Source organism: Castor canadensis, chromosome 12, assembly GCF_047511655.1.
Source record: "Castor canadensis chromosome 12, mCasCan1.hap1v2, whole genome shotgun sequence".
NCBI classification, from domain to species: domain Eukaryota; kingdom Metazoa; phylum Chordata; class Mammalia; order Rodentia; family Castoridae; genus Castor; species Castor canadensis.
This window is the reverse complement of record NC_133397.1, coordinates 65,458,267-65,485,740: the sequence shown is the minus strand read 5'-3', so window position 1 is coordinate 65,485,740 and position 27,474 is coordinate 65,458,267. Positions and strand designations below refer to the sequence as shown.

At 38.2% G+C, this 27,474-nt stretch overlaps 1 protein-coding gene and 1 pseudogene across 1 annotated transcript in view; one reads left to right on the top strand and one right to left on the bottom strand.

Moving 5' to 3' along the window:
* Nucleotides 1-27,474, top strand: part of Tacr1 (tachykinin receptor 1) — a 167,909-nt gene that overhangs the window by 23,684 nt on the left and 116,751 nt on the right. The window lies entirely within an intron of this gene.
* LOC109674718 (large ribosomal subunit protein uL6 pseudogene) lies at nt 7,029-18,633 on the bottom strand (annotated as a pseudogene).

The window sequence follows — 27,474 nt, the reverse complement described above, 5'->3', positions numbered from 1 at the left end:
ACACAGGGCTCAGTATTATGCAAAGTTTCAGGCATCCCCAGGGGGTCTTGTATTAGCCACAGGAAGGGGCACTACTCAGTGTTACTTTACAGAGCACAAGGGACTTTGCAGATGTGACCACATTAACGATCTTGAGATAAGGAGATGATCCTGGACCATCTGTGTGAACTGAACAAAATCACAAAGATCCTTGTCAGTGAAAGTGGGGTCAAATTGAGGGACAGGTTTGAAGATGCTACACTGCCAGCCTTGAAAATGGAAGAAAGGGCCATGAACAAGGAATATAAGCAGACTCTGGAATCTGAAAAATCAAGGGAATGGCTATGTCCCTATAATGTCCAGAAGGATTTTAGGCCCGCAAACTCCATTTTGGACTGCTGGACTCTAGATCTGTAAAAATAGTAAGTCTGTGTCATTATAAGCAGAATAGGAAATAATTTGCTGTATTTATATAAAAATCAGAACTAGGTTCTAGGTTAGGGTAATTATAAGCATGTTTTTCACCTGTATGAATAGCTGGAGGGACATTCACAAAATTGTTTGGGATATGAGACATTTCCTTGTGTAGGACTGTACCACTCATTGCAGGGCATCCAGCATCCTTGGCTCCCACACATAAATGCCAGCAGCTCCCCTGAGTCATTTGTAGCAACCAAATGCACCCCTACAAGTATCTAACTTACCCTCCACCTAGAATTAAGAAAATTAGCAGACATTCATACCTGAGCACTGCCCTGAACTAGAAACCTGGTTTCAGATACTTTCATGGACCTTTAGTTATTTGGCACTCAATAGCTTCAAAGCAAACACGATTTTAGAGTCAAGATCAATAACCTATGGGAATTCTGATTAATCAATAAAGACTCCAGAACTGATTTCTTAAAATCCTGTGTTTAGCTCCTCCTCATCCCCTGCCCTGATAATGAGACTAAGAACAGACTCTGCATTTGATAATTGAAGCCATAGCAATCCATAGCCATCTAGTTTCCCAGGGAGACATCTTATGAAATCCCTAGCCATGAAAAAATTCACAAGTGGGAAGAATTAATGCAATTAGAATAGAAAAAGGAGTAATTCTCCATTGCTCTGCATTATGAGGGAGGGGTCTTTTATATAACACTGCCTCCTTCTGCAACCATTCCTTATCTGCAATGGTGGAGCATACTTAACTATTTTCCTAAAAGAAATGTTAGAAAACAACGCACAACAGTGCCATGCATTACAGTGGTTGCCTTAACATGGATGCAACCCAGGCGTCCAGCAAGGGATTCTGGGTATAAAACCCAGAAAAAGGACCCCAGAATGCACTGGGAGCCAAGACAAGAAAGTCCTTTGGTTTGAGAGCAAAGCACAGGAGTGGGTGAAGACTGAAGGCAAGAGAATGAATGTTTCCTTCCTGAGCCGCAGTGTTGTAATTAACCCTCACCAGGGAGACTAGGCACCAACGCATTGTTTAGCACATCAGGCTGACTGTCCGCAGGGAAGGCTGCGTGGCTCAGAAAAAAATGGAGCAGGATAAGACAGCTCATTACAGAACTCCTCTTTGCATAGGAACGGAAGCTCTAATTTCTGCCTTTCTCTATACTTAAGAATGTAGTTTGATCATTACCAAGTCAAAGGATGTTCTTTTCTGGTGGGGGGAAAGTATGATGAATAGTCTTTCAAGTTAAAAGAGTAGATAATTGTTGTATAATTAGACAACACTTCACCCTAGAGTTTGCTCCAGGCACAGGAGTCTGTGTGAAGGTTAGGAAATGAGTTGACTTCCTCCAGTTTGCTTGCTTCATTATGAAGAAGTCAGCTGCTAATTTCCTCCAGTCATTTCTATCCCTCCTTCATGTTTCATATTCCTTTAGTTTAACCACATTTATTTGTCAAGAAGCTCAAAAGCCAACTTCCTAGATGGAAAATGATCCCCAGTTATTATGCATGATTCAGTAAGTAACCCAAAAAGGGCATTAATCCAACTGGCCATGATAAGGTGCTGTAGAGGTAGAGTGACAAGGATTCTGAAGTCATTCATTTGTCAACAGATATTTCATGACTGGAACTGCAAGGTTAATCTAGCATCAGTTAGTAATACCTGACAAGGCCTCTCCAGGCTGTATACCTACAGGACAAAATGAAACATTTTTTAAACAATTTTCAATATTTTTTGTGGTTTGATACCACATTCATTTATTCACATGTGCATACATTGTTTGGGTCATTTCTCCACCTTGCCCTCCTCCCCTCCTTCCCCTCCCTCCCCCCCTCAGTTCCAGGCAGGTCCTGTTCTGCCCTTATCACTAATTTTGTTGAAGAAGAGACATAAGCATAATAAGGAAGACAAAGCATTTTGCTAGTTGAGTTAAGGGTAGCTATACAGAGAGATTCTTACTATTGCTTTCGTGTACACATGTGTTACAACCCATGTTGATTCAACTCTAACTGATCTTTACATTGATTCCTGATACCCTTCTCATATTAACCTCTGTCATTTTAAGGTTTCTGTATTAGTTTCTCTGGAGTGGGGACATCAAACGCTTTCATGTTTTGGGTTTCCTACCTATTCCTATATCTCCCATATGTGCTCTCCCCTTTTCTTGTAATCCAAGCCCAACAACATTGCTGCATTTGCCCTAGATCTAAAGTCCAATTTTTGGTCTTCTGAGCCTGGCTGACCTCACTCAGAATGATGTTCTCCAGTTCCATCCATTTACCTGCAAATGATAAGATTTCATTCTTCTTCATGGCTGAGTAAAATTCCATTGTGTATAAATACCACATTTTCTTAATCCATTCATCACTAGTGGGGCATCTTGGTTGTCTCCACAACTTGGCTATTGTGAATAGCACCTCAATAAACATGGGTGTGCAGGTGCCTCTGGAGTAACCTGTGTTGCATTCCTTTGGGTATATCCCCAAGAGTGGGATAAAATGCAACAGCATTGAATAAGAAGGCTAACAGCTAAATTTATGTCACTATTTGGGGCAATTTTCACTGGATTTCATACACTTTCTCTGCTCCCTTAGCCACAGTGGTAGCATGTCTAGGATAGCAGATGGAGAATTAACCCACCAACACTGTTGTGAGTTGAATTTTGTGTGCGCACACACACACAGACACACACACACATATTCATTCCTATGTGAAATCCCAAAGTCAGGTGTGGTGGTGTATAGCTGCAGTCCCAGCTACTCAGAAGACTAAGGCAGGAGATAACTTTAGCCCCGGAGTTCAGGGCCTATCTGGGCAACATAAGGAAACCCTGTCTCTCAAAATTACACACACACACACACACACACACACACACACACACCCCTAACCCCAGTGGCTTTGTTTATAAAGTCAGGTCTTTACAGACAAAACCTAGTTAAGGGACATCATTAGGATGGATACTCATTTAGTATGGTTGGTATCCTTAAGAGAAGTCTGGACACATAAAGGGGAGACAGTTTGAAGAGACACAGGTAGAAGATGACCAGATGACCACCTACAAGTCAAGGAAAGAAGTCTGTAGCAGACTCTTCTTCCTTTAACGCCTTCTGAAGGACAAATCTTGCCCATTCCTGGATCTTGGGCTTCTAGACTCCAGAACGATAAATAAATGTCTGGTATTTAAACCACCCAGTTTGGGATACTTGTTATGGCAGCTCTGGCAAACTAATCCAAGTATCTGCTGCAAACAAGAGAAAGCAGGACTGCAGCCTCTAAGTAAGTCGCTTCCAGCTGCCAGCTGCTTGTCCTGGGAGGTCTCAACTTTCAGTTGTAGCAAGACAGGGAGGAAACAGGAAAGGTACAGGTGTCAGCACCTGAGATGTGTGTTCAGGTCACTTAGAGAATACTTGGAAGGAAGCTGCTAAGACAGGAGAGAGCTCCAAAAGAAGTGCCCAAAGAGCTGTTGTTACTCGTACTCCTTCTTCAGATCAAAGGATTATGTGACGATTTCTTCTTATAGACAAATAGGCATTTGGGAAAAAAAGAAATCTCTACCTCAGTTCAGAAAAATCACACAAAATTACTTTCTAGATCCAAACACTTTGGCTCAGGCTATTCAATCTGCCTTCCAGCTATAGATACTAGAAGGAATTCTACCAGTTCTCAAATCCTCAATGGCCCCTGTTTGTGTCAAATCATGATTCAGTTACCTCTCCATTCAACAAACAAATTGGTAGCATATAAAAAAATTCTATCACGCAGGATGAGGAAAATATTCTTCTGAAGTAAAAGCATCCTTTTAATAATTTAGTACAATAAAGAAAACAATGAGAAAATATTCACACTGCATGTACAAAAATATTTCCTCTGTAAAATGGATATTTCAGATAAGGAGAAAATCAAAAAGGTCTAATCAAGAGAAGAGAAAAACCACAAGAAAACTAAAAATGCAACTTCAAAATTAAAATTGCAGTAAAGGTAATAATGGACACAGGAAAGCCAAAGTTTTCATGTAGAATAAAACTTCAAGTTGTTCTAGATTTGTTCTTTGTGAAGAAGAAAAATGAAAATTTGAGAGAAAAGTTATTAGTTATGAAAACTACAGGCCAGAAATTCACTTTCACATTCCTGGTATTCTTTAAATTGGACAGTAATCACAAAATTATAATAGTTTAAAACTTTTCTGTATAGAATCTACATAGAATGGGCTCACATATCCAAAGTAAAATTAAGAGGAAAAAGTCTGCATCCATTGATTTTTTAAATCTAAAATTAAATTTTTAAATTCCTTCAGATATCCAAGAAGGAAAAAATTAAAGGTACCTAACAGAAAACAAAAATTACTCTGAATTCACTCTTCTGATAGATGGCAATAAATGTCAGCGAGTAATTGAGCAAAATGTATACTCTAAAAAGTATTTTTAGAGAAAAGATTATAACCTTATATACTTAGCTTCATTGTTATTCATGTATGAAAAAGTTTCTCAGATATGAAAGGACTTTGAAAACAAAACAATCATATCTTTTTCCCGAGTAAAAACTAAATCAATGCAAAAACATGTAACCAATGAAGAAATAAATCAAAATTGATAACTATGACTAGATTCCATGGCTCCATGCCTGTAATCCCAGCTACTCGAGGTTGGGGAGGGTGGAGATTGGGAGGATGATGGCTTGAGCCCAGCCTGGACAAAGAGTTTGCAAGACCCCATCTTAGCCAATAAGAGCTATGTATGGTGGGTGGCACACGCCCATCATCCCAGTTATGCAGAGACATAAATAAGAGGATGGAGATCCAAGCCAGCTAAGACCTTATCTCAAAAATAATCAAAGCAAAAAAGGGTTAGGGGAATGGCTCAAATGGTAGAGCTCCTGCCTAGAAAGACTCTGAATTCAAACACCAGTACTGCCAATAAAACAAACCTTAAGCAAAAAAAAAAAGAAAAATTGAGGACTCAAAGGAAGAAGAACCAATGCAAAGTAAATGGTATCATTATCATTGCCTTTATAATCAATCAAGCATGATTTCTACCCAGTTTCTATATAGTAATTAAATTGGAAGCAAAATGTAAAAAAATTAAAAATAAATCTTGAAACAGTTTATATTGTATTTAGAACAGTAATACAATAATAATTTTCAGTGAACATTAGATGAAGATTTAGGTAGGGCTGGGGAGGTAAAAATAGGTGTTTGCTGCAAGTAGTAAAGTTATTGTAACTTAGGTTATTATTGATTGATTTAATAATTACAGATATGTAGATTTAAGTATATTTTGCTTAATATTTGTCTTTTTTCTGATTACAAAGAAGAGCTATGTTAATTTTGAAGCACAGAAAATCAAATAAGAAAAATATCTCTTGTAATTATAGCATTCAGAAACAATTGTTGGTAATGTATTTACACTTCATCCTTAGAACTAGGCTACCAAAGCAGTTTTGTAATCTGCTTTTTTAAAAAGTATTTTTATTGGTATATGATAGTTGCACAGGGAATTTCATTGTGACATTTCTATATATACATATATTGTATCCTGACTTGGTTTATCCCCTCCACTATTCTCCCTTCTACCACATTTCCCTTCTTAAAATAACGTCAATAGGTTTCAATGTTGTAATCTGCTTTTTACATGTAAAATTATTTTAAATGATTTTAATGACCAATAGCATGTCTCATTCATCTTAGTTTTCTATTGCTGCAGCAACAAATTAACCCAAGTTTAATGGCTTGAAACAACATTAATTTGTTACTTCACATTTCTGGAGAAGTCTGACCGGGGTCTTACCTCTCAGGGTTTGTTCTTCTCTGATGCTTTCTGAGATGGATACTTTCTTGCTTTTTGGAGCTTCTTCAGGCCACCTGCATTCCTCTGCTCACATCCCCTTCCTCCATCATCAAAGCCAGTACACCACATCTCTCTGACCATTTTTCTGCTGCCTTCCTGGGCCTCTAGGGAGCACAGCTGAGAAAGACTCTGCTTTAAGGACCTGTGTTAATTAGACCTGATACACTGGGATAATCTCCCTACCTCAAGGTCCTTAATTACATCTGCAAAGTCCCTTGTTAGGTAACACTGATCACAGACTCCTAGGATTATGACTTGCACCTTTAAGTGGAGGGGACATTATTCTGCTGACCAAAGTATTATATGATTGTAACTTATGGCATCTGTTTCAATATTTTTAAAATAATGACAAATACTCTATAGAAGCCTGTACAAACTGAGTATTTCCATAGGACAAATTTCTAAAATTGGAACTGTAAATCAGGATTATTTTTTTAAATGCCAAAGCTCTTGAGATATTGTTGAATTTATCTTCTGAAAGGTTTCAACTCATCTTTCTCCAATAGCACATGATAATGCCCGATTTTGTACATTGGCAACTGGGTATCATGTGTCTACTTTTTAAGTATCTGACAATTTGATGAGTAAGAAAATGGTGTCATATTATTATACTGACTACACAGCTTTGATAATTTAATGAACCCAAACATATTTTTCATATTTTTAAATCTTTTATTGTGTCATTAAAATGTCGCAAATTGCTCATGTAATCTAGGATGTTGTTTCTGAAGCTAAGAAACTCTTAGATCTTATTCATGAATCTGCTAAACTATTCCTCCTTCAGAAACATACATAACATCCAGACATAGATAAACAGTTTTTAACTGCTGTGGTTTGCTGGGTCAGAGCAGCCAAGTTTGAAACAAGTTCAATGTCATTTCCTTTAAGGATTAACTCATCTTTTTGGGCCCAAGACACAGAAAAGGCAACACATAGCCTCATTTGAAGCCTGAGCATGTATTTTTTATCCAAGAAATTTCAGAGTTCAACAAGAGACCCATTCTCCTGAATGATGACAGTGATGGGAAAATGAGTATATACAGCCCTTGTCTTGTAAAGGAAGTACAGTATGACATCCTATGTCAATGTTACCTGCATGACTGTAGATGGTATGAATAATAGCCAGATCCTTTCTATTTTAACACCATGTGTCAACTGGAGCCTCTTATCCTTTCCAAGGAGCCTGAGTTCTACTTTGATTTGACTGAAAACCCTCTACAGGAGCCCCCAGGACCCCTTCATAATACTTGTGCATCTCTTTAGAGTGATGGCAGTGTTTTCAGAAATGTCCAGTCTGGTTGCTGAGAATGGTCTACGTTCTCACAGTAGGTGTGACTTTTCACCGTATCTTTTTACTTGCCATACAGCTTTCTTATGTTTTGAAGTTGGTCTAACTCCTTTGCCCATTTTTATTTGGGATTTACTTGCCTATTTTTTAAATTGGTTTGCAAGGACATACATTATGTTAAGTGAAATAATTCTAGCACACAAAGACAAATACTACATGTTTTCACTTGCATATGGATGATAAACGTTGATCTCATTGAAGAAGAAAGTAAATAGCATTTCCTAGTGCCTAGGAAGGATGTGGGGGAGAAGTTAATGGGTACAATGGTAGAGATAGATAGTTCTATAGCACAGTGGAATAACTATGATTGACAGTAATTAATTGGACATTTTGAAACAGCTAGTAGAGAGAATTTTGAATGCTCCCGAAACAAAGAAGTGATAAATGTCTGAGGTGATGGATATTACCTTGATCTGATCATTACACATTGTATACATGTACTGAAATGTCACACTATACCCAGAAATATGTACAATTACAATGCATCAATTTATTAAGTGTAGTTTTAATTTTTTTATTTTATTTTATCGTTTTTATATTTACTTACATGTGTATATATTATTTAGCCCCCCCACCCTGCCCTGCTTCCAGACAGAACCTGTTCTACCCTCTTGTTCTCCGATGTTGTTGAAGAGAAAACATGAGAGATAATAAGGAAGACAAAGCGTTTTTGCTAGTTTGAGATAAGGATAGCTATAGAGAAAGATTCCTAGAGTTGCTTCCATGCACATGTGTGTTACAACCCACATTAATTCATCTCTACCAGACCTCTTTGCTACTTTCTGGTCCCCTTCCCATAGTGGCCTCTGCCAGTTTAAGATTATCATATTCTCCTCTATACAGTGAGCACATCAACCACATTCAAGTTTTAGGTTTCCTTCCTTTTCCCTGTTCCTCCCATGCATGGTCTCCCCTTAGTGTGTGACCCATGTCTAATAATATTAGTGCACTTGTATCAGGTCTATAGTCCACATATGAGGGAGAACATGAGATTTTTCGCCTTCTGAGCCTGGCTAACTTTGTTTAAGATGATGTTCTCCAGTTCCATCCATTTACTTGCAAATGATAAAATTTCATTCTTCTTTGTGGCTGAATAAAATTCCATTGTATATAAATACCTCATTTTTCTCAACCCATTCATTGGTAGTGGGGCATCTTGGCTGTTTTCATAGCTTGGCTATTGTGAATAATGCTGCAGGTGTCTTTGTAATAACCTGAGTCACATTCCTTCAAGTATATCCCTAGGAGTGGTATTGCTGGATTATATGGCAGATCTAGGTTTAGTTTTTTAAGAAGCCTCCATATTGTTTTCCATAGTGGTTCTACTAGCTTGCATTCCCACCAGCAGTGTACAAGGGTTCCTTTTTCCCTGCATCCTTGCCAACAGTTGTTGTTGGTGGTGTTCTTGATGATAGCTATTTTAACAGGGGTGAGGTGGAATCTTAGTGTGGTTTTTAATGTGCATTTCCTTTATGGCCAGAGATGGTGAGCATTTTTTCATGTGCTTTTTTGGCCATTTGGACTTCTTCCTTTGAAAAAGTTCTGTTTAGTTCACTTGCCCACTTCTTTATTAGTTCATTAATTTTGGGGAAGTTTAGTTTTTTGAGCTCCCTGTATATTCTGGTTATCAGTCCCTTGTCTGATGTATAGTTAGCAACGATTTTTCTCTCATTCTGTGGGTGTTCTCCTCGATTTAAAGACCATTTCTTTTGTTGTGCAGAAGCTTTTTAATTTCATGTAGTCCCATTTGTCAATCTTTTCTCTTAGTTGCTGAGCCACTTGAGTTCTACTGAGGAAGTCCTTGCCTATACCTATTGTTTCCAGGGTATTCCCTGCTTTTCCTGTACTAACCTCAAGGTTTTGTGTCTGATATTAAGGTCCTTTATCCTCTTTGAGTTGATACTAGTGCAGGAGGACAGGCATGGATCTAGTTTGTTTTTGGCTGGCATATAACCACTTTTCCCAGGAACGTTTGTTGAAGAAGCTGTCTTTTCTCCATTGTATGTTTTTGGCACCTTTGTCAAAAATAAGGTGGGCATAGCTGCATGGATTCACATCCAAGTCCTCTATTCTGTTCCACTGGTCTTCATATCTGTTTTTGTGCCAGTACCATATGCATCAATTTTTTAAATGCCATAAAATACTAACTTTTAAGGCAAAATATATTTCAAGTTTATTTGCTTCTTAAATTTTTCTGATCTATTTCTTAATTCAGAGTTTTATATAATCTATTAAGCACTTATTTTTGTCACTGCAAGATATTTACCACTATGTCCTTGTGGGTTTTTTATGGGATGAGATAATGAATTTTTCCAAATATTTCACTAATTGTACCAGAAGTATTTCTTGACAAATCTTTCCTCTTTCTATAAATTTATAATGTCATGGATAGTCTATACTGAATTGTTGGATGTAGTAGGGTCTATTTGGAGGCATTTGATTATAGTTCTTTGATCCGTCTTTCAATCCTTGCATTGATACCACAAGGTTTGCATTATTAGGACTTTATTTTAATGTTTGACTACGCAGGCAGATGCCTTCTCCCACCATCCTATACATACCACATGTTTTAATCTTTGGGAGTCTTTCATCAGTTCATTTTCCTATATGAACTTTGTAATCACTAAGTCATGGTCAAGAAAAATCTCACTGTATTTTAACTAGAATTTCATTAAAGTGTAAAAAGATTGAGAGATTATTCTCCTTACCATTATGAACCTATCACTTTAAGTTTTCCACTTTACCTCTGACAAACACTAAATGTATTTATCATACATTCCTTCACATTTTAGTTTGATTGTTCTTGTAGTTTATCTTTTTGTTGCTGTTATGGAAGAGACATGCAGTCTTATTTATTATTATTGTGAGGATATAAATGTCTACTGTTTGAAACATATTTTTAAGTTAGCTACAACAAGCAAATGCACATTTTATTAGAACACTGTGGCATCTATAACCTAAAAGCAGGAGCACAGCTATATATAGGAATGAACTAGAACAGGCTTTCCTCACTCTTAGCTCTGCATCTCTCTGTAGGTCTGCTACATACTTCTGTCTCTTTCCCAGCCAAGAGCTTTCCTCAGATAATTTGAACCAAATAAAAAAGCAAATAACTTCTCATAGCATCCAAATTTTATATTTTGCAACTCCAGCCACCCACAACCTCTAGCCTACACATTCACTGCATTGTCATTCTCTCACTCTTATTCTCTCTCTTCTAAAATGTCTTGAGAAGAGATTATTGGCCAGCCTGACTGCAGGTTCTGCCTCTGGAAAAGCCAGTGACAGCACTGAGGCCAAATGCCTATGGGAGGCGATAGGGGGAGAGTAAGAGGGTGGAGGTGCTGATTGCTTGGCCAACAGTCAGGCCAGTGTCCATCACAATCCTGAATTTGCATTTAGATGAGCATGTTAATGCATAGAACTTCTTAAAGCAACTATAATATTAAAACACAGTATAAGCAATAGTGGACATCCTACATAGAATGAGAATGCTTTTAAAATTTCATCATTCCATATGTTGCTTGCTATTTGTGATGCTTTTTATCAGGGAAAGAAAGGATTTGCCCTAGTTTCTAACATTTTATCAAGAATGGATGTTGACTCCAGATGGCCACTTGTTTTTCTCCTATAACCTAATGATGTGATGTTTGATTATTAATGAATGTTCTAATATTAAGTCAGTCTTGTTTTAATAAAAGCAATATGCCTGTATGATTGCATGCTTTATATTGTCCTGGAATCTCATTCCTCTCCGGTCACAGTGAAGGGAAAAAAAATTTTAAGGAATCATTATTTGTATGAGTTTTTAATTAAAGGGTAAGGACTTAAAGAGTATTTGTGTGCTTTTTAATGAATATTAATTATTTGAGTTCATTAATTAAAGCATGGAGTTTTCTTCTTGCTAAAAATTCATTTCCAAAGTTGAAATCATGATGGGGAGTTGCTGCATAATGGAAGGAGGGAGAAACATGAGCTGGGAGCAGACCCTGATGGAATGTGAGCTCTCTTCCTGTCTCTGCCACTAGTCATTTGTGATATCAGAAGTGGAGGACAAAAGGACAGGGACCAGAAGTTAAAGGATTTGCCTTGGTGAACAGCAGAGTTAGCCTGGGCACATCATGTTTTATGAGAATTCACTCCTAGGGGCAGACCAGCCCAAGTCACTCCAGTGCCCAGTGTCTTGACCTGCAGAGTGGAAGGTAGGCACCAGCCTCAATGGGCATCATCCTATAAGGAGTCTGTACTGAACAGATAGATTCTCTTCCTCTCACTACTTCAAGATCTTGCACTTAAAAGAGGCTTAAGGCCATAAGGTGAATTGTAGCCAAATTATGCTAAAACAATTTTATAAAGTGTTGATGGAGATTAGGAATAGCATTGTAAGGGCCTCTGCAGGAGTCAAGTCAAGGTTTGAGATAGACCAATAGAAAGGGACACAGTGCACCAGAGTCACAACAAATAGGGGCTTCTTGCAAACATAAGAGACAGATTAACTATGGTCCAAGACAATTCTGCCATGTGATCTCTGCTATGCTACTCATGAATTTGTATTGCAAATCTTTTACTTATTGTTTTGGGGTTGAGGGAAAATTTGTGAGGATAGACTGAAACTGAATCATCAAGATTGTCATTCACAAAATCAATTTGGAGACTTTAGGGGTGTGTGTGTGTGTGTGTGTGTGTGTGTGTGTGTGTGTGTGTGTGTGTTATGTCATAGGAATCATATATCTCTCTTTATTTTTTTATGTTTACCTTTTAAACTGCCCAAAGTCATTCAACAGATGATCTTTTCATTTTTTCAGATTGTCAGTTTATGGTTCAGTTGATCTGGGTAATCTGTATTTTTCTAGAAAATTACCTATATATTTACTGCATTCAGTTTCATGATCGTTGTTATTTTTTAGATAATGTCCTTAGTCTTACAAAATAATTCCTTTTCAAAATCATTTTTCCATTGTTTTTAATATTGTACAATGTAAATGCTTTTTCTCCTGCATGCTTTAGTTTGTATTTATTTGCCTGATTGTCCTGGTATATCCATTGTTTATTTTTTAGGATATATGTTTTTATTTTAAGACTATGGTGACAGTGATTACACCACTTCATGAAACACTGAAAAGTATTTTTAAAAAGCAACCATTTTATACAAAATATAAGCTAGTTAACCTAAGTGGAGAAACTTAAGTAACTTATTTTCAGTTTCAATGAATAAAACTAAAGCCATAAAGAATATAATGTAATATTTGGATAAGTATTGATCTCAATACCTCCCCCTCTTTCCTCTCTCTTCCCTTCCTCTACTATAAATGCATTTACATTTTTATATTGACTAGACCATCTTCCTCAAAATAAATCATAAAACACTTCTAAAGGAAACAAAATTGAATGTCGCATTTTTAGCGCACCTGCACAACAATTTTCTAGAATAAGTCATTAGAAAGGCAGTCCAGAGTTCACCTTTCCTATCCCAAGTTCTGTTCCATTTATTTGCTAAGAACTTAACTTAAAAATAATCATAAGCCTGGCAACATTTGCCTTTGTCTTACTACAATCAATATAGCATTACATTCAACCATGAAACACTAAATTGGTTATGAGAGTTCATATAAATGCTCTTATTTTAAGGGCTATAAACTGATGCACATTTTCATTAAAAGCAAATAATATTCATGCCTTAAAGAATTTTAGCCCAAAAGGAAAGTGTGAAAAGAAATCATGATAGGGTAAGTGATTAACAACAGTTGCAACAGACAAACCCTGACTTCTCAGGAGATCAGCTCAACAGCTTGGTGCTTCTTCTCCCAAAGCCTGATGGGAATCAGTGGGTGCTCTCCTGTATCCATGATGACTCAGGGATCAAACTGCTCTATCTTGTGACACTGCCATTTAAGCCCATAACTTCCAAGGTTGTCATGACTGGGTAAGAGGGAGGTACAGGTGGCATATAAGTTTTTAACTGTATTAGCGTAAAACTGAGACACATTGCTTCCACTCACATTTTGCTGTCTAGACTTATTCACACATCCTTGCCTAGTTGCAAAGACACTAGGAACTGTCATCTCTCACAGGACCAAGACAGAGGAAATAACCATGTATGTGAAAGCACTAGTAATCTCTTCCACAAGTGATCTATGCATAATGCTATACTTAGTATAGTAGATCGTAAATGGAATTCTAGCATGGCATTTAACAACCTTGAAACATCAACAAAATTTCTCTGAGTCATCTATCTTTAAATGAAATGCCAATATATAATTAATGTGCAAAGGATTTTAAAGGAAAAAACAACATGTATCTTAATTGTCCCCTAGACATAAATAGTGCACAAAAATGCTAAAAATATAGTCATACTGACTTTCAATGACAGGGAAATGTATCCACAACCAAGAAAGTGGTGAAAGATAATTACATATGTCTAAGATAAAACAGAGTCCAAATAAACTTACTCCCTTTGATATATTTTTCACTAATAGCTTAAACTTCTCAGTTTCCACTGGCATATCTTATTGTTCTAGTCTCAAAGTTTTAGCTCCTAAAATAAAATAATAATATTTTAGACTTTCATATGAAGACACTGGGTCTCTTCTGGTATTATTTGGAGTTCCAGAACCATTTGTCATTGAATTGGTTAGGGTATGCTACAGTATATACCGCTACCACCTGTTTTTAGGATTCCATCATCTTTCTTAAGGATATATCTAGATGGAATCATGAAGCATGCATTAGTTTAGGATGACGTTGACCTTCATAAATCTTATTCTATAAACTTTGTATTGTGCGGCTGTCTTCTTTTGAATTCATAGATGTCACAAAGAAATAACATTTCATTCTAAAATGCAATGGCATTTTCAGAACATTCTTTGACTTAACATTTTGCAAATAGATTTCCACTATCCCCTAAGTGATATTAGTGGGAAGGTTTCTAGCATTTCTCTTTTGTTGTTGTTTGTTTGCTTTATCATCTGTGTTTGTTAGAATCTTGATTGGGCCCCCTCCCCAGTTTTGACAAATCCATCCAACATTCACTCTGGATAAGCAACATTTTGATTCACCTACTTGCTCCAGACCCAACTCTGTCCATGTTTTCCTCTACTGTTGATGAGGAGATATGGCTCAATTCTTTAAGCCATATTTGCACATAGGTCATCCATCATTTCATTTGTGACTTTTCCTGAGTAGTAGGATTCTTCTGGTATTTTTTTAAGGAAGTCTATATTGGTTTTTACATGCTCCTAATCTTTTAAAGTCACTTTCTTTTAATAAAAGTATTTTAGTTATTAATGTTTCTTGTGATAATAAATATACCTAGTCTATGATCTATGAGCCTTTCTCTTATGGGTGATTTGCTATTGTCGTTTTACCTCCTTTACCACATGGTTCTCATTTTTTTTGTTTGTTTGTTTCCTCTGGTATAGTTATATATGCTGTCATTATTTTTCTAATGGTTAGTTTTACATTTAAAAGACACTTGCTTGAAACTATTTTATATTCCTATAATGATAAAAATAAAACTATTTATTGGCTATCTCTGTGATATTAATATTTTAGCATATGTTTTTAATTCCCCTTTCCTTTCTTTCACTCTCCCAGTATTTTAGTGGTATGTATAATTTTAGCTCATAGTTTTCCCATTAAATTTTATGCTGTATATTCTCTTTTTCAAAAGCTGTTCTTAACATTAATATGAAGCCTTATAACAGTATTCAACTTTCATTGTCTTAATTTTCTGTTTGAATGTTTGCAGTGTTTGGTATAATCCTTTTAGTCAACAGCTCTACTTCTCTGGTACTATTCTGATCTGTTTCTCTCCAACTGAATAAATGTCTTTGAGTAGTTTTTGTTTGGATTTTTCTTCAGAAATCCAAATTTCTTATTTTTTATTTTCTCATTCTTTCCTTTTCATTGTAGAACAACTTCTAAAGCTGATTCTTCCATTACTAATTTGCTTTTCTGAAAGTTTCTTATTCTAATGATGAATATAATTCTGCAACTACATCTTTAATTCCATCAGAATTCTCATGTCAATCATTTTTCATCTCTGTCTTATTTTTGCTAGCTAGTCCTTTTATTTTAACTTTTATTCCTTTGATTGTTAATTAGACTGTTTTGAGAGTTTGTTATTCTGGTTCTATTTTAAAATCCAAAACTTTCTAATTAATTTAATTTAATCTTCAATTTAAATGCTAATGCAATCAAATTTTAATTTAAATTTACTTTTATATAATTTATTTCAGAAAACTGCTATAAATCTTCCTTCAAAAAAGTTGTTCTTTCTCTGCATTTTGAGCATTATGTCTTTCTTTTATAATACATACTCCTTGTCACCAAGTTCAGTTTTCTCTGTATATTCATCCTTTCATGTGATGAGGTCTGGTTAAGCTGTGTTTTACTGTAAATACCCAAAGCTTTTCTTTTTTAAAACTTGGTTCAGCTCACTATCCACAAAATTTCTGATAGACTTCTCTTCTCAGATCTTAAGATTAATTGCTGTTTGATATTCATTCCTTCCAACTTAGTTTTCAATGTTTTGAAGTCTTTTATGTAGTGTGAAAGTACTGCCAGAAGCAGACATCTCACCCTACTTCTGTTTATCTTTCATGAACGGTGTCGATTCCTGTATCGTCAAACATTCTTTCCAGTTCTTATGTGCCTGGCCCAGTGAATGTGCTCATAAATGGTTTCTCCAGGATTCAATATTACTCCCATAATTCACCACAATTTTGTTGGGCTCAGCCCCTTCTAGCTACCAACCAGACCCTCCAGATATAAGCTTTCTTATTTACATAGCTTTATGGGTAGTTGTAGTCCCAGAACCAATGTAAGAAAATGGTAATTAACATGAGGGAAGAAATGATGAAAATGTCTGATTATTTTATTTATTTATTTACTTATTTACTTATTTATTTATTGGTGATACTGGGGTTTGAATTCAGGCCCTCATGCTTGCTAGGCAAGCACTGTATCACTTGAACCTCTCCGCCAGCCCTGTTTTTGTGCTGTGTTTTTGCAAGATTGGATTTCATGAACTTTTAGCCCAGGCTGGCTTCAAACTATGATCCTCCTGATCTCTGCTTCCCCAGCAGTTAGTATTATACACATGAGCCATCAGTGTCTGGTGGAAATGTCTGAGATTATTTTAGATGCTAGATATATGCTAGTTTGCCTTTTTTTTTTCTTGGAAAAGCATCTGTAGCATGTAGAGTGATCAAATGAAAGATTATGATCTTTTTTTTCTCCTGTCTATAAGCTTCCTGAGAACTTTAACCAAGGGAAATTCTTTCTGTTTCTTGGCATGTCATTGAGGAATACTTAAAGACATGGGGAAGTGTGTTTATCACATGCTTTCTGAAATCTTACAGCTCTAGAATAAATTCACAGCAAACCTAGACTAAAAATAAGCTCTCCCATTCCTTGGTTTTTCCTACAAAATTAACTGATTGACCCTCCCCCCCAAAAAAAATACCCAAAAAGAAGTTGTTTTATCAGTTAATGACTATTATAAGAATTAAATGAGATAACACATGTCAACCACGTAACACATCAACCGTCTGAATTTGGTGCAGTTACCAGTTCTGTCCACAGATAAGGGATCAGATTCTCAGAAACAGTAATTTGCTAGTCAGTGGCAAAGCCTGGGCTGGAACAGAGAACCACCTGAGGTCAGAGCAGAGACTCAGTTCTATCTGAATTGCCTCACAGCAAACATCAGATCTGGCCACAGGTTCCACCCTTTTCTACTCTCCTGTCCTGGGAATGTTGATTTGGGGAATACTCAGCTCTTAGGGCCCAGCTGCCAAATTAGATTATGTTGAAAATATTCAGCTGTCTCTCTGCGCGACACCACATACTCAGCAAGCATTTCAACAAAAATTAATTGATGAAAATATATGGCAATCACCCAAAACTGATAAAAGCAACTTTTAACACTGTAGCTAAAAGCTAACAGATTCTAAGGTTAGAACTTCATCTGAGGCCTGAGATAGAGACCCTTCTCTTAGGACCATTTTCAGTTTTGCTATTTATCTAATTAAATGCATATTTTTTATCTTGGAAAACAGCAGTCCTGTTGCTGCCTTTTATTGTAATTCCTTTTATTAAGTCAGGCCCTGGGAATACATGATATGCATATTGTGCCCAGGAAAAAGACAGTCTGCTAATAAGGAGAGCTAATAAGCCTTGGGACTCACTCCATGTCCAGTGGTCTAACAGAAATTACACTGATTAGGGAGCTACCTAGATTAATGATTTCCCAGACCTTCACCAATCTGAAGCTCTTAGAGACATTTACCTGAAGTAAATTAGGTCTGAACATACTATCCTTAGTATGTTCAAGTTGGAAGACCAACTTGGGTCACAGCTAGTTTCATATTCTCTCTGCCCTCAACTATCTCTATGGTATTAGCTAAACTCTTTACATAGCTAAGCTTTCATTTTTTCAATGGTAAAATAAGATTTAGATCTAACCCATGAGGTTATAATAAAAATCACACAAACTCATGTGTGCATATGCAAATTTTGGAGAAACAAGCTCCAAACTAAAGCTCATTCCCACAGGAACTTGGGCTCAGATGCTCTTCCCTCCCTGTCTCTAGGTAGAAACACTATAAATTGCTTTGCCATTTTAGATTCCCTCTCCATAATCAGAAGATTTTCTTTCAGATTTCGTTCCAAATTTTCCTGAAAATGGGTTGTACCCAGACCTGAAAGAACAGAATGAAATATTAAAATTGCTTAATACCCACCTCTTCCTAAGTAAGATAAATACATGTATCAGTTTTCCTTTTCTTATTTTTTAAGGGACTGCCCTACCTAGGTGTGAGGATAGGGCATTCCTGAGTCTGGCCTTGGCTCTGGGTTCCTCATTTGTCGTAGCCCCTGCCCTAAGGCATTACAGGACCTGCCTCTTCCTTGGCACATTGTACACAAGTAGCTGAGGGAAGTAGACGGGTGCCATCCTCCTTTTCAGCTTTTAACCATCTCTGATGCCATTTAGTCAAAACTTTGTAGGTCTTCACCATGCCTACGAAGGGCTTATTTGTCAGAACCTGAGTTATCTCTTTGGGGAGAGTAAGAAAGGAGAGTGTGAGTAACTCCAAAGTTCCCAGGTAGCTCCTGTTTCCATGGCTGGGTAGGGGAGAACTATATCAGGAACATGATAGAAAAAGAAATGGAAAAAAGGTGATTTATTCAGACATGGTGCAGTGAAGTCTGGTTTTCTGCCAAGTCTCAGTTACCAGTTTGATCCAAGGTGATACCTTTTCTTCCTTTACTCTCTTCCTTATTGATCCCCCAACACCTGCTCCACCATTACCACATACCTGAATAAAAGTTGAGGACACAATCCATTCCAGGCTCTGTTTCTAAACGTTGGTCCCATCAGAAGCTGGAATGCACTGGAGACATCAGTACTTTGTAGAAATGGATGGAGCACCCAGCCCCTGCTCCTACCCTATCACATGAGGGAGAGGTGTTCGATTCACAGTGAGGTCAGGGTTTCACATTTCCTTATTCATCTTAATAGAAATGTAACAGATCCTTATGTTTCACTACCAGTCTATCTCCTTTAGGCCAAAACTGATTTTTTTTTATTCATATGTGCATACAATGTTTGGGTCATTTCTCCCCCCTTCCCCAGCCCCCTCCCTTACCTCTCTGGCTCCCTCCCTTACCTCCCCACCCCCTCGGGCGTGGGGAGAAACTATTCTGCCCTTATCTCTAATTTTGTTGAAGAGAGAGTATAAGCAATAATAGGAAGGAACAAGGGTTTTTGCTGGTTGAGATAAGGATAGCTATACAGGGCATTGACTCACATTGATTTCCTGTGCGTGTGTGTTACCTTCTAAGTTAATTCTTCTCGAACTAACCTTTTCTCTAGTTCCTGGTCACCTTCTCCTATTGGCCTCTGTCGCTTTAAAGTATCTGCATTAGTTTCTCTGCATTGAGGGCAACAAATGCTATCTAGTTTTTTGGGCGTCTTACCTATCCTTATACTCCCTTGTGTGCTCTTGTTTTATCATGTGATCAAAGTCCAATCACCTTGTTGTGTTTACCCTTGATCTAATGTCCACATATGAGGGAGAACATACGATTTTTGGTCTTTTGGGCCAGGCTAACCTCACTCAGAGTGATGTTCTCCAATTCCATCCATTTACTTGCGAATGATAAGATTTCGTTCTTCTTCATGGCAGCGTAAAATTCCATTGTGTATAAACACCACATTTTCTTAATCCATTCGTCAGTAGTGGGGCATCTTGGCTGTTTCCATAACTTGGCTATTGTGAATAGTGCTGCAATAAACATGGGTGTTTAAGTACCTCTGGAGTAACCTGCGTCACATTCTTTTGGGTATAGCCCCAAGAGTGGTATTATTGGATCATATGGTAGATCTATGTTTAGATTTTTAAGAAGCCTCCAAATTTTTTTCCAGAGTGGTTGTACTACTTTGCATTCCCACCAGCAGTGTAAGAGGGTTCCTTTTTCCCCGCATCCTCACCAACACCTGTTGTTGATGGTGTTGCTAACGATGGCTATTCTAACAGGGGTGAGGTGGAATCTTAGTGTGGTTTTAATTTGCATTTCCTTTATGACTAGAGATGGTGAGCATTTTTTCATGTGTTTTTTTGGCCATTTGAATTTCTTCTTTTGAGAAAGTTCAGTTTAGTTCACTTGCCAATTTCTTTATTGGTTCATTAATTTTGGGAGAATTTAGTTTTTTGAGTTCCCTATATATTCTGGTTATCAGTCCTTTGTCTGATGTGTATCTGGCAAATATTTTCTCCCACTCTGTGAGTGGTCTCTTCAGTTTAGAGACCATTTCTTTTGTTGAGCAGAAGCTTTTTAGTTTTATGAAGTCCCATTTATCTATGCTATCTCTTAGTTGCTGAGCTGCTGGGATTCCATTGAGAAAGTCCTTGCCTATACCTATTAGTTCCAAAGTATTTCCTATGCTTTCCTGTACCAACTTTAGAGATTGGGGTCTGATATTAAGATCCTTGATCCATTTTGAGTTAATATTGGTTTGGGGTGATAAACATGGATCTAGTTTCAATTTTTTGCAGACTGCTAACCAGTTTTGCCAGCAGTTTTTGTTGAAGAGGCTGTCTTTTCTCCATTGTATATTTTTAGCACCTTTGTCAAAGACAAGTTGGTTATTTGTGTGGCTTCACATCTGGGTGCTCTATTCTTTCCGCTGGTCTTCATACCTGTTTTTGTGCCAGTACCATGCTGTTTTTATTGCTATTGATTTGTAATATGTTTGAAGTCGGGTATTGTGATACCTCCAGCATTGTTCTTTTGACTGAGTATTGCCTTGGCTATTCATGGCCTCTTGTGTTTCCAAATAAATTTAACAGTAGATTTATCAATCTCTTCAATGAATGTCATTGGAATTTTGATGGGAACTGCATTAAACATGTAGATTACTTTTGGGAGTATAGATATTTTTACTATGTTGATTCTACCAATCCATGAGCGTGGGAGATCTCTCTACTTTCTATAGTCTTCCTCAATCTCTTTCTTCAGAAGTTTATAGTTTTCCTTGTAAATGTCATTTACATCCTTTTTTTAAGTTTATACCTAGATATTTGATTTTTTTTGAGGCTATTGTAAATGGAATTATTTTCATATATTCTTTCTCAGTTTGTTCATTATTAGTGTATAGAAATGCTAATGATTTTTCTATGTTGATTTTATATCCTGCTACCTTGCTATAGCTGTTGATGGTGTCTAGGAGCTTTTGAGTAGAGGTTTTTGGGTCTTTAAGGTATAGGATCATGTCATCTGCAAATAGGGATATTTTGACAGTTACTTTACCTATTTGTACTCCTTTTATTCCTTCTTCTTGCCTAATTGCTCTGGCTAGGAATTCCAGTACTATGTTGAATATGAGTGGAGATAGTGGGCATCCTTGTCTTGTTCCTGGTTTTAGAGGGAATGGTTTCAGTTTTTCACCATTAAGTATGATGCTGGCTATAGGTTTGTCATATACAGCTTTTATAATGTTGAGGTACTTCCTTCTATTCCTAAATTTCTTAGAGTTTTTAATCATGAAGTGGTGTTGGATCTTATCAAAGGCTTTTTCTGCATCTATTGAGATGATCAAGTGGTTTTTGTCTTTGCTGTTAATGTGGTGTATTACATTTGTTGATTTGTTTATGTTGAACCACCCCAGCATTCCTGGGATGAAGACTACTTGGTCATGGTGAATGATCTTTTTGATATGTTGTTAAATTTGGTTTGCCATTATTTTATTGAGGATTTTTGCAGCAATGTTCATTAAGGAGATTGACCTATAGTTCTCCAGTTCTCCTTTTTTGGAGGTGTCTTTGCCTAGTTTTGGGATAAGTGTAATACCGGCTTCATACAATGTGTTAGGCAGTTTTCCTTCCCTTTTTATTTCATGCAACAGTTTAAGGAGGGTTGGTATCAGTTCTTCTTTAAAGGTCTGATAGAATTCAGCACAGAATCCATCAGGTCCTGGACTTTTCTTTTTTGGGAGACTCTTGATTGGTGTTTATACAGTACTTCTATAGTTTCTTTTATTTGTTCTTATGCTTCCTTAAATTCTCTATTTTTGTTGTCTTGGAATTTCTTGAGTGTCTCCTGTACATTTTGGTTGACCATATCCAGTGTCATCTCTATAAAATTCTCATTGACTACTTGCAGGATTTCTTCTTTCAGGTTGTTCTTGTGGGCTTCATTGGGTTCCTTGGCATAGTTTATCTTTGTTTTGTTGGGGTCTAGATCTGAGTGTCTGTTTTTTTCATTTCCCTCTGGTTCCCATACTAATTTATTATTGGGGAGAAAATGGTTTCCCTCTTTTTTCCATCTTCCTTCATTGCCCTTGCTATTGTTACTGTCCCTGTACTGTGTGTAATTCAGTATTGTCTAGCTTGTAATAATAACAGTGGTGATATCTAGAGTGGAAGGGTGAGAGGAAAGGGAAAGCAAAGAAGGTAAAGAAAAAGGGGAAAAAACAAAACAAACAAACACACACACACACAAAAAAAACAGAGCCAAAGAAATAAACAGGGAGAGATAGTGTACTAATCAATGGTGACCTAAACAGGCATTAGAGAGACAGAGAGAGGATTATAAAAAAAAAATCCCCAACTTCAAATGCAATAAAGTTTCAGTCTTAATAATTTTTGTGTTAGTCCTTCAGCCTCCAGTCCTGGTGTTGGTATCTGAGAAGTAGTTCTGTCGTTGTCTCATCAAAGGGGAAAAAACAAACAAAGAAAAAAACAAAACAAAGCAAAACAAAAAAACCCAAGTTCAAATGCAATACAGTTTCTGTTAGTCCTTCAGCATCCACACCTAGTTCTGTCTTTGTCTCATCAAAGGAAGAGAAAAAAAAAGGGGGGAGTCTGGAGACAGCTTTGTGAATGTCTATCTGAGGCTGCAGCTCACCTGCCTCCTACTCTCAGCCATCTGCTGCTGCAGGCTGTGTTTATTTAGAGTTCTTCTGGACGCACGCTCCCTTTGTTTTCTCCAGTATACAGCCCTACCTGTCTTTTGCAATTGCAGTCTTTTTTTATTATTTAGAGTTCACTTGGGGAGGTTCCCCTACCCCACTCTCCTGTGGAGCATCCCACACTTGAAGCCTTCCCCTCTCCAAGTACACTGGGGGAGGTGGCACCACTCCTGCCTTCTCCGGCCAACTTGTTAATTTATAGTTCATGTGGGGAGTGCCCCTTCCCACTCTCCAGTGGAGGGTGCCACACTTTAGCCACTGTTACAAGCTTTCCCTTCTCCAAGCACACTGGGGGAGGTGGCCCCACACCCACCTTCTCCGGCCAGCTTGTTTATTTACCCTTCACCTGAAGGAGTGCCCTTCACCCACTCTCCAGGGGAGCATGCCACACTTTTGCTGCTGTTACACGCTTTCCCCTCTCCAAGATTGCTGGGCGAGTGCTGCCACTCCTGCCTTCTCCCACCGGCTTGTTTATTTACAGTTTGAGTGGGGAGTGCCGCTCCCTCACTCTTCAGGTCTCAGGGTACCTCGCCCTCTTTGCCTCATGTCTTTTTTTTTTCAGCTTCTTGTTTATTTTTTTCTCTTTTTTCCCTGAGTGGGGGTCAGTCTGTCCAGAGGCCTATGCTGATGTGGCCCTGGATTGTATGTGGGAGTACCGCATGCCACTTAGCTCACCTGGTGGTCTGCTTCTCCCAAGCAGGTTAGGTGCTGGCATCTGGCAGCACAGGAGCCCTCCTGGTTTCTGTGTTTAACGTGGAGTGGAGATGCTATGTGCAGACTGGGGTGTGGAGTTGTTGGAGTTTTGCCTCTTCTTGGTGGTTTTTCCTGCAAGGCATATCTCCAGTGTCTCTCCAAGATTTTACTTTAGGAAGCACACTTTCTGCTTCCTCCTTCTAGTCGCCATCTTGGAATCACTCCATACAAAAATGATTTTTAATGAGCCTACTAAAATGCAATGCAGAAAGACAGATTGGAACAGAGGCTGGCAAACCTTATATAAAAGGTCAGTATTTTCATTTTCCAGAGCTTCTGTAACAAATTACTACAAATTGGTGGCTTAAGACAACAGAAAAGTATTTTTCATAGTTACGGAGGCCAAAAATGCAAAAATCTAAGTGTTGACACCGCTGTGCTCCCTTGGAAGGCTCACAGGGAAAATCTTACTTGTCTTTTTAGCTTTGGGTGGTTCTAGGCACCCCTTGCTTGTGGCTTCAAAATTCTAGTCTCTGCCTCTGCTGTCATATGATGTTCTCCCATGTTTGTCTTTTCCTCCTCTGTATCTTACAAGAACAGTTGCCTTTGTATTTAGATAATCCAAGATTATCTCTCAAGATCCTTAATTACATCTGCAAACACCCTTTTTCCAAATAAGGAAACATCACAGGAGCCAGGTGTTAGGGCATGGACAGATCTTTTGGGGGTCCATCATTCAACACACTACAGTCAGATGGTAAACATTTTAGGCTTTATAGGCCTTATGGTCTCTATCACAACTGCTCAGCTCTGTTGCTGCAGAGCTGCCATAGACAGTAAGTAAACAAGTGAGCATGGCTGTGTTCCAGGAAAGCCTCATTAATGGACACTGAAATCTGAATTTCATAGGATTTTCACACATTATGAAATGTCCTTTTTATTATTTTCAACCATTAAAAGATGTAAAGATTATTCTTCACCTATAGACCATGTGAAAAAAACAGGTAAAGGCCAGATTTGACAATCCTGGGTTAGAATAATAAAATATATATTTAAATCATCTTGATTTTTTAAAAATCTTTAATAATCTTCTAATAAATCCAGCTATCTATTTCCTGTCTTTGTTATCCAAAATGTTTCCTTGGTTTTTTGACACATAGTGTGACCACTCTCCTTTTTAAAATCTCCCTCCAGCAATGCAAATATGACAAAATGTAAATGTGGCTTCACAAAAATAGATAGGGAAAAGTAATTAGTGATTTCCCAAAAGTGATTGTCTTGACCTCATTTGCATGTATATGAGTTATGTGACCCTAAGAACAAGATATGGCAGCATCTCTAGAAGGAATAGAACCTTTCATAGGTGAGTTGGACCAGATGAGCTGGTGGTGCGGGAATGGGAAATAGCAGTTTTGATGAGCTAGTGGACATTTGAACAAGAGATAGAGACAGTAAGAGGGAAAAAAAGGAGGATGGGAAGGGAAGCAAAGAGAAAGGGAAACAGAAAAAGGGAGAGACAGGGATTTGTCATGACAAGAGAAGAAATTAAGCCCAGAGGATGCTATGTGAGCTTGATGCTTGATAGGTATCAGTACCAGGAAAGGTGGTAGCTAGAGATGTCTTAGAGAAGAAGAAAATCAAGGCAGGTTAAAAGCCATAATCCCAAGAATCAAGAGAAGATTCCTGAAGGCCAGAGGGAAGATTGACAAAGATGCTGGGCCTGGGAACAGTTCCTGAATGGTTTTAAGTTTTTTATCTGTTTGTTTTGAAATGGAGGTCAAGGTGTAACAACCTTGAAAAGTAAAGGAAGTTGTGGTTTCTAAGCCCTTTCCTTTGGCATGGAAAGGCAAGGTCACAGATGTCCCTGCTGTTTGAATTTGGACAAGTAAAGGAGTGAGGAGAACACAGAAATGCAGAAAAAAGAGCAGCTTCCTAAGCCTGCTGCCATGACTGAGGGAAGGATGGAGGGCATAGGGCATAGCCAGATATTATATGGGAGCCAGCAGCAGAGACTACAGAAAGGACAGAAGGGGTGTAGGAAGAGCAGAGGCCCAGCAGCACTGTGAGCAGGAGGGCCTATCAGGGACTCCACACAGTTGCAGGGATGCTGGTGGACAGGAGATGCCTGGGGCAAAAAGACCAGAGGAAACCACAGGACAGTTAGCCACAATCCAAACAACTTGCACCTGGGGGCCTCGCTTACAAAGAGGATAAAGGAAAGCTAAGACACCCTCCTCAGAAAGCCCCCTTGGCTGACAGGCTCACATTTGCCACTTGGCTGTGCTGGGTTTCGTGTTGAACTCTCAGTATTTTCTTTTTAAGGGTTTTCCCCTTTCTTTTGCTATCCAACTTTTCTTCCTTTCTTCCTTCCTTCCTTTCTTCCTACCTTCCTTCCTTTACTCCCTCCTTCCTTTCTTTTCCTGGCCAATTATCTCCCTGGGCCCAACTTCTACCTACAAATCTTACAGGGTGAGCAACCTCAGCAATGTGATCCTCCCTTAGTACATGCTCAGTCTGGAAGGTCTAACTCCTACCTGCCCTGTGAGTTCCTCGGTGGTGTTGTTTGGGATCTTCAGGAACAGGATGCCATGCTTCAGAAGCAATAACAGGACTCCAGTCTTTCAGTTCAAGGGAAACTGGAGCCTGGAGGAAGTGACACCAGATCAGTCTTCCTGTGGGCCATGCACAGCTTTGGGCTTTGAGCAGTGTATCACAAGCAGGAGCTTTTGTTCAACACAGCAAGCCCCCTACCTGCACTCTCCATTTAACCAGTTAGGCAGCAGGCTCAGCCGTTACTGAAATTCTACAGCAAGGGCAGCCTCCTCACCAAGGCGATGTACTTGAAGAGCAGAGGCCACCTCAGTCCCTTTATTTGCACAGCACCCTGAATAAAGCTGAATCAGGCTGTTCACAATAGGTGACCCCAGTAAAACATTTAATGAATCTGATTTAGAATATTGAGTATATGCTTATGGCCTGGAATTAGCTTCACTAAGAAGAGAGGACATCTTGGGGAGGAAAATTCCTGCAACCGGGATTTGAAATGTCTCTTCCCTTTTGTTCCCCTCATGGGACTCTCTGCATCCTGTACCTACAAACAAGTTCAAAGGCTAGCAGTCATGTGGAAGGAACTAGGAAATATGCCAGATGAATTTCAAGAATCCTTACCGTTGCTTCTCCCCAAGTCTGGAGAGACCCCAGAGCACAGCCAATCAATTTTGGCAGTTCACAAATGAGGCCAGTGACCCTCAAAGCGACAATTTGCTTGTCCTGACTCAGTTACCCCATTTTGGTGTCAATACTATCTCCTGAGCAGCAATCTTTCATAAAGGTATAGGTGACTTCAGAAAAGATTTCTAACAAGTTCATGGCATGGATGTGTTGCTAGAGACAATAGAGTGATTGTGACCATGGTCCCATTCCTGGACCACCTTCTTTTTAGCTTTTGCCTAAAACAACTCTCATAAGAGTTCTTGGCTACATCTTTCTTCAGTTTAATAGTCTCTGATTCACCTACTGATGGTGATAGAAGGCAGAGTTTATCTTCCCAAGGAGATTGTCTTAGAAGTGAATGGGAGGAGGTACAATTGGCGTGATTAGGAAAGCTATGATCTATATGCCTTTTTATTGATATTCATCAATTGTTTGTTAAGCAATAGTTGAACTTCATCTACCTACAACTTCTAAGTTTGCT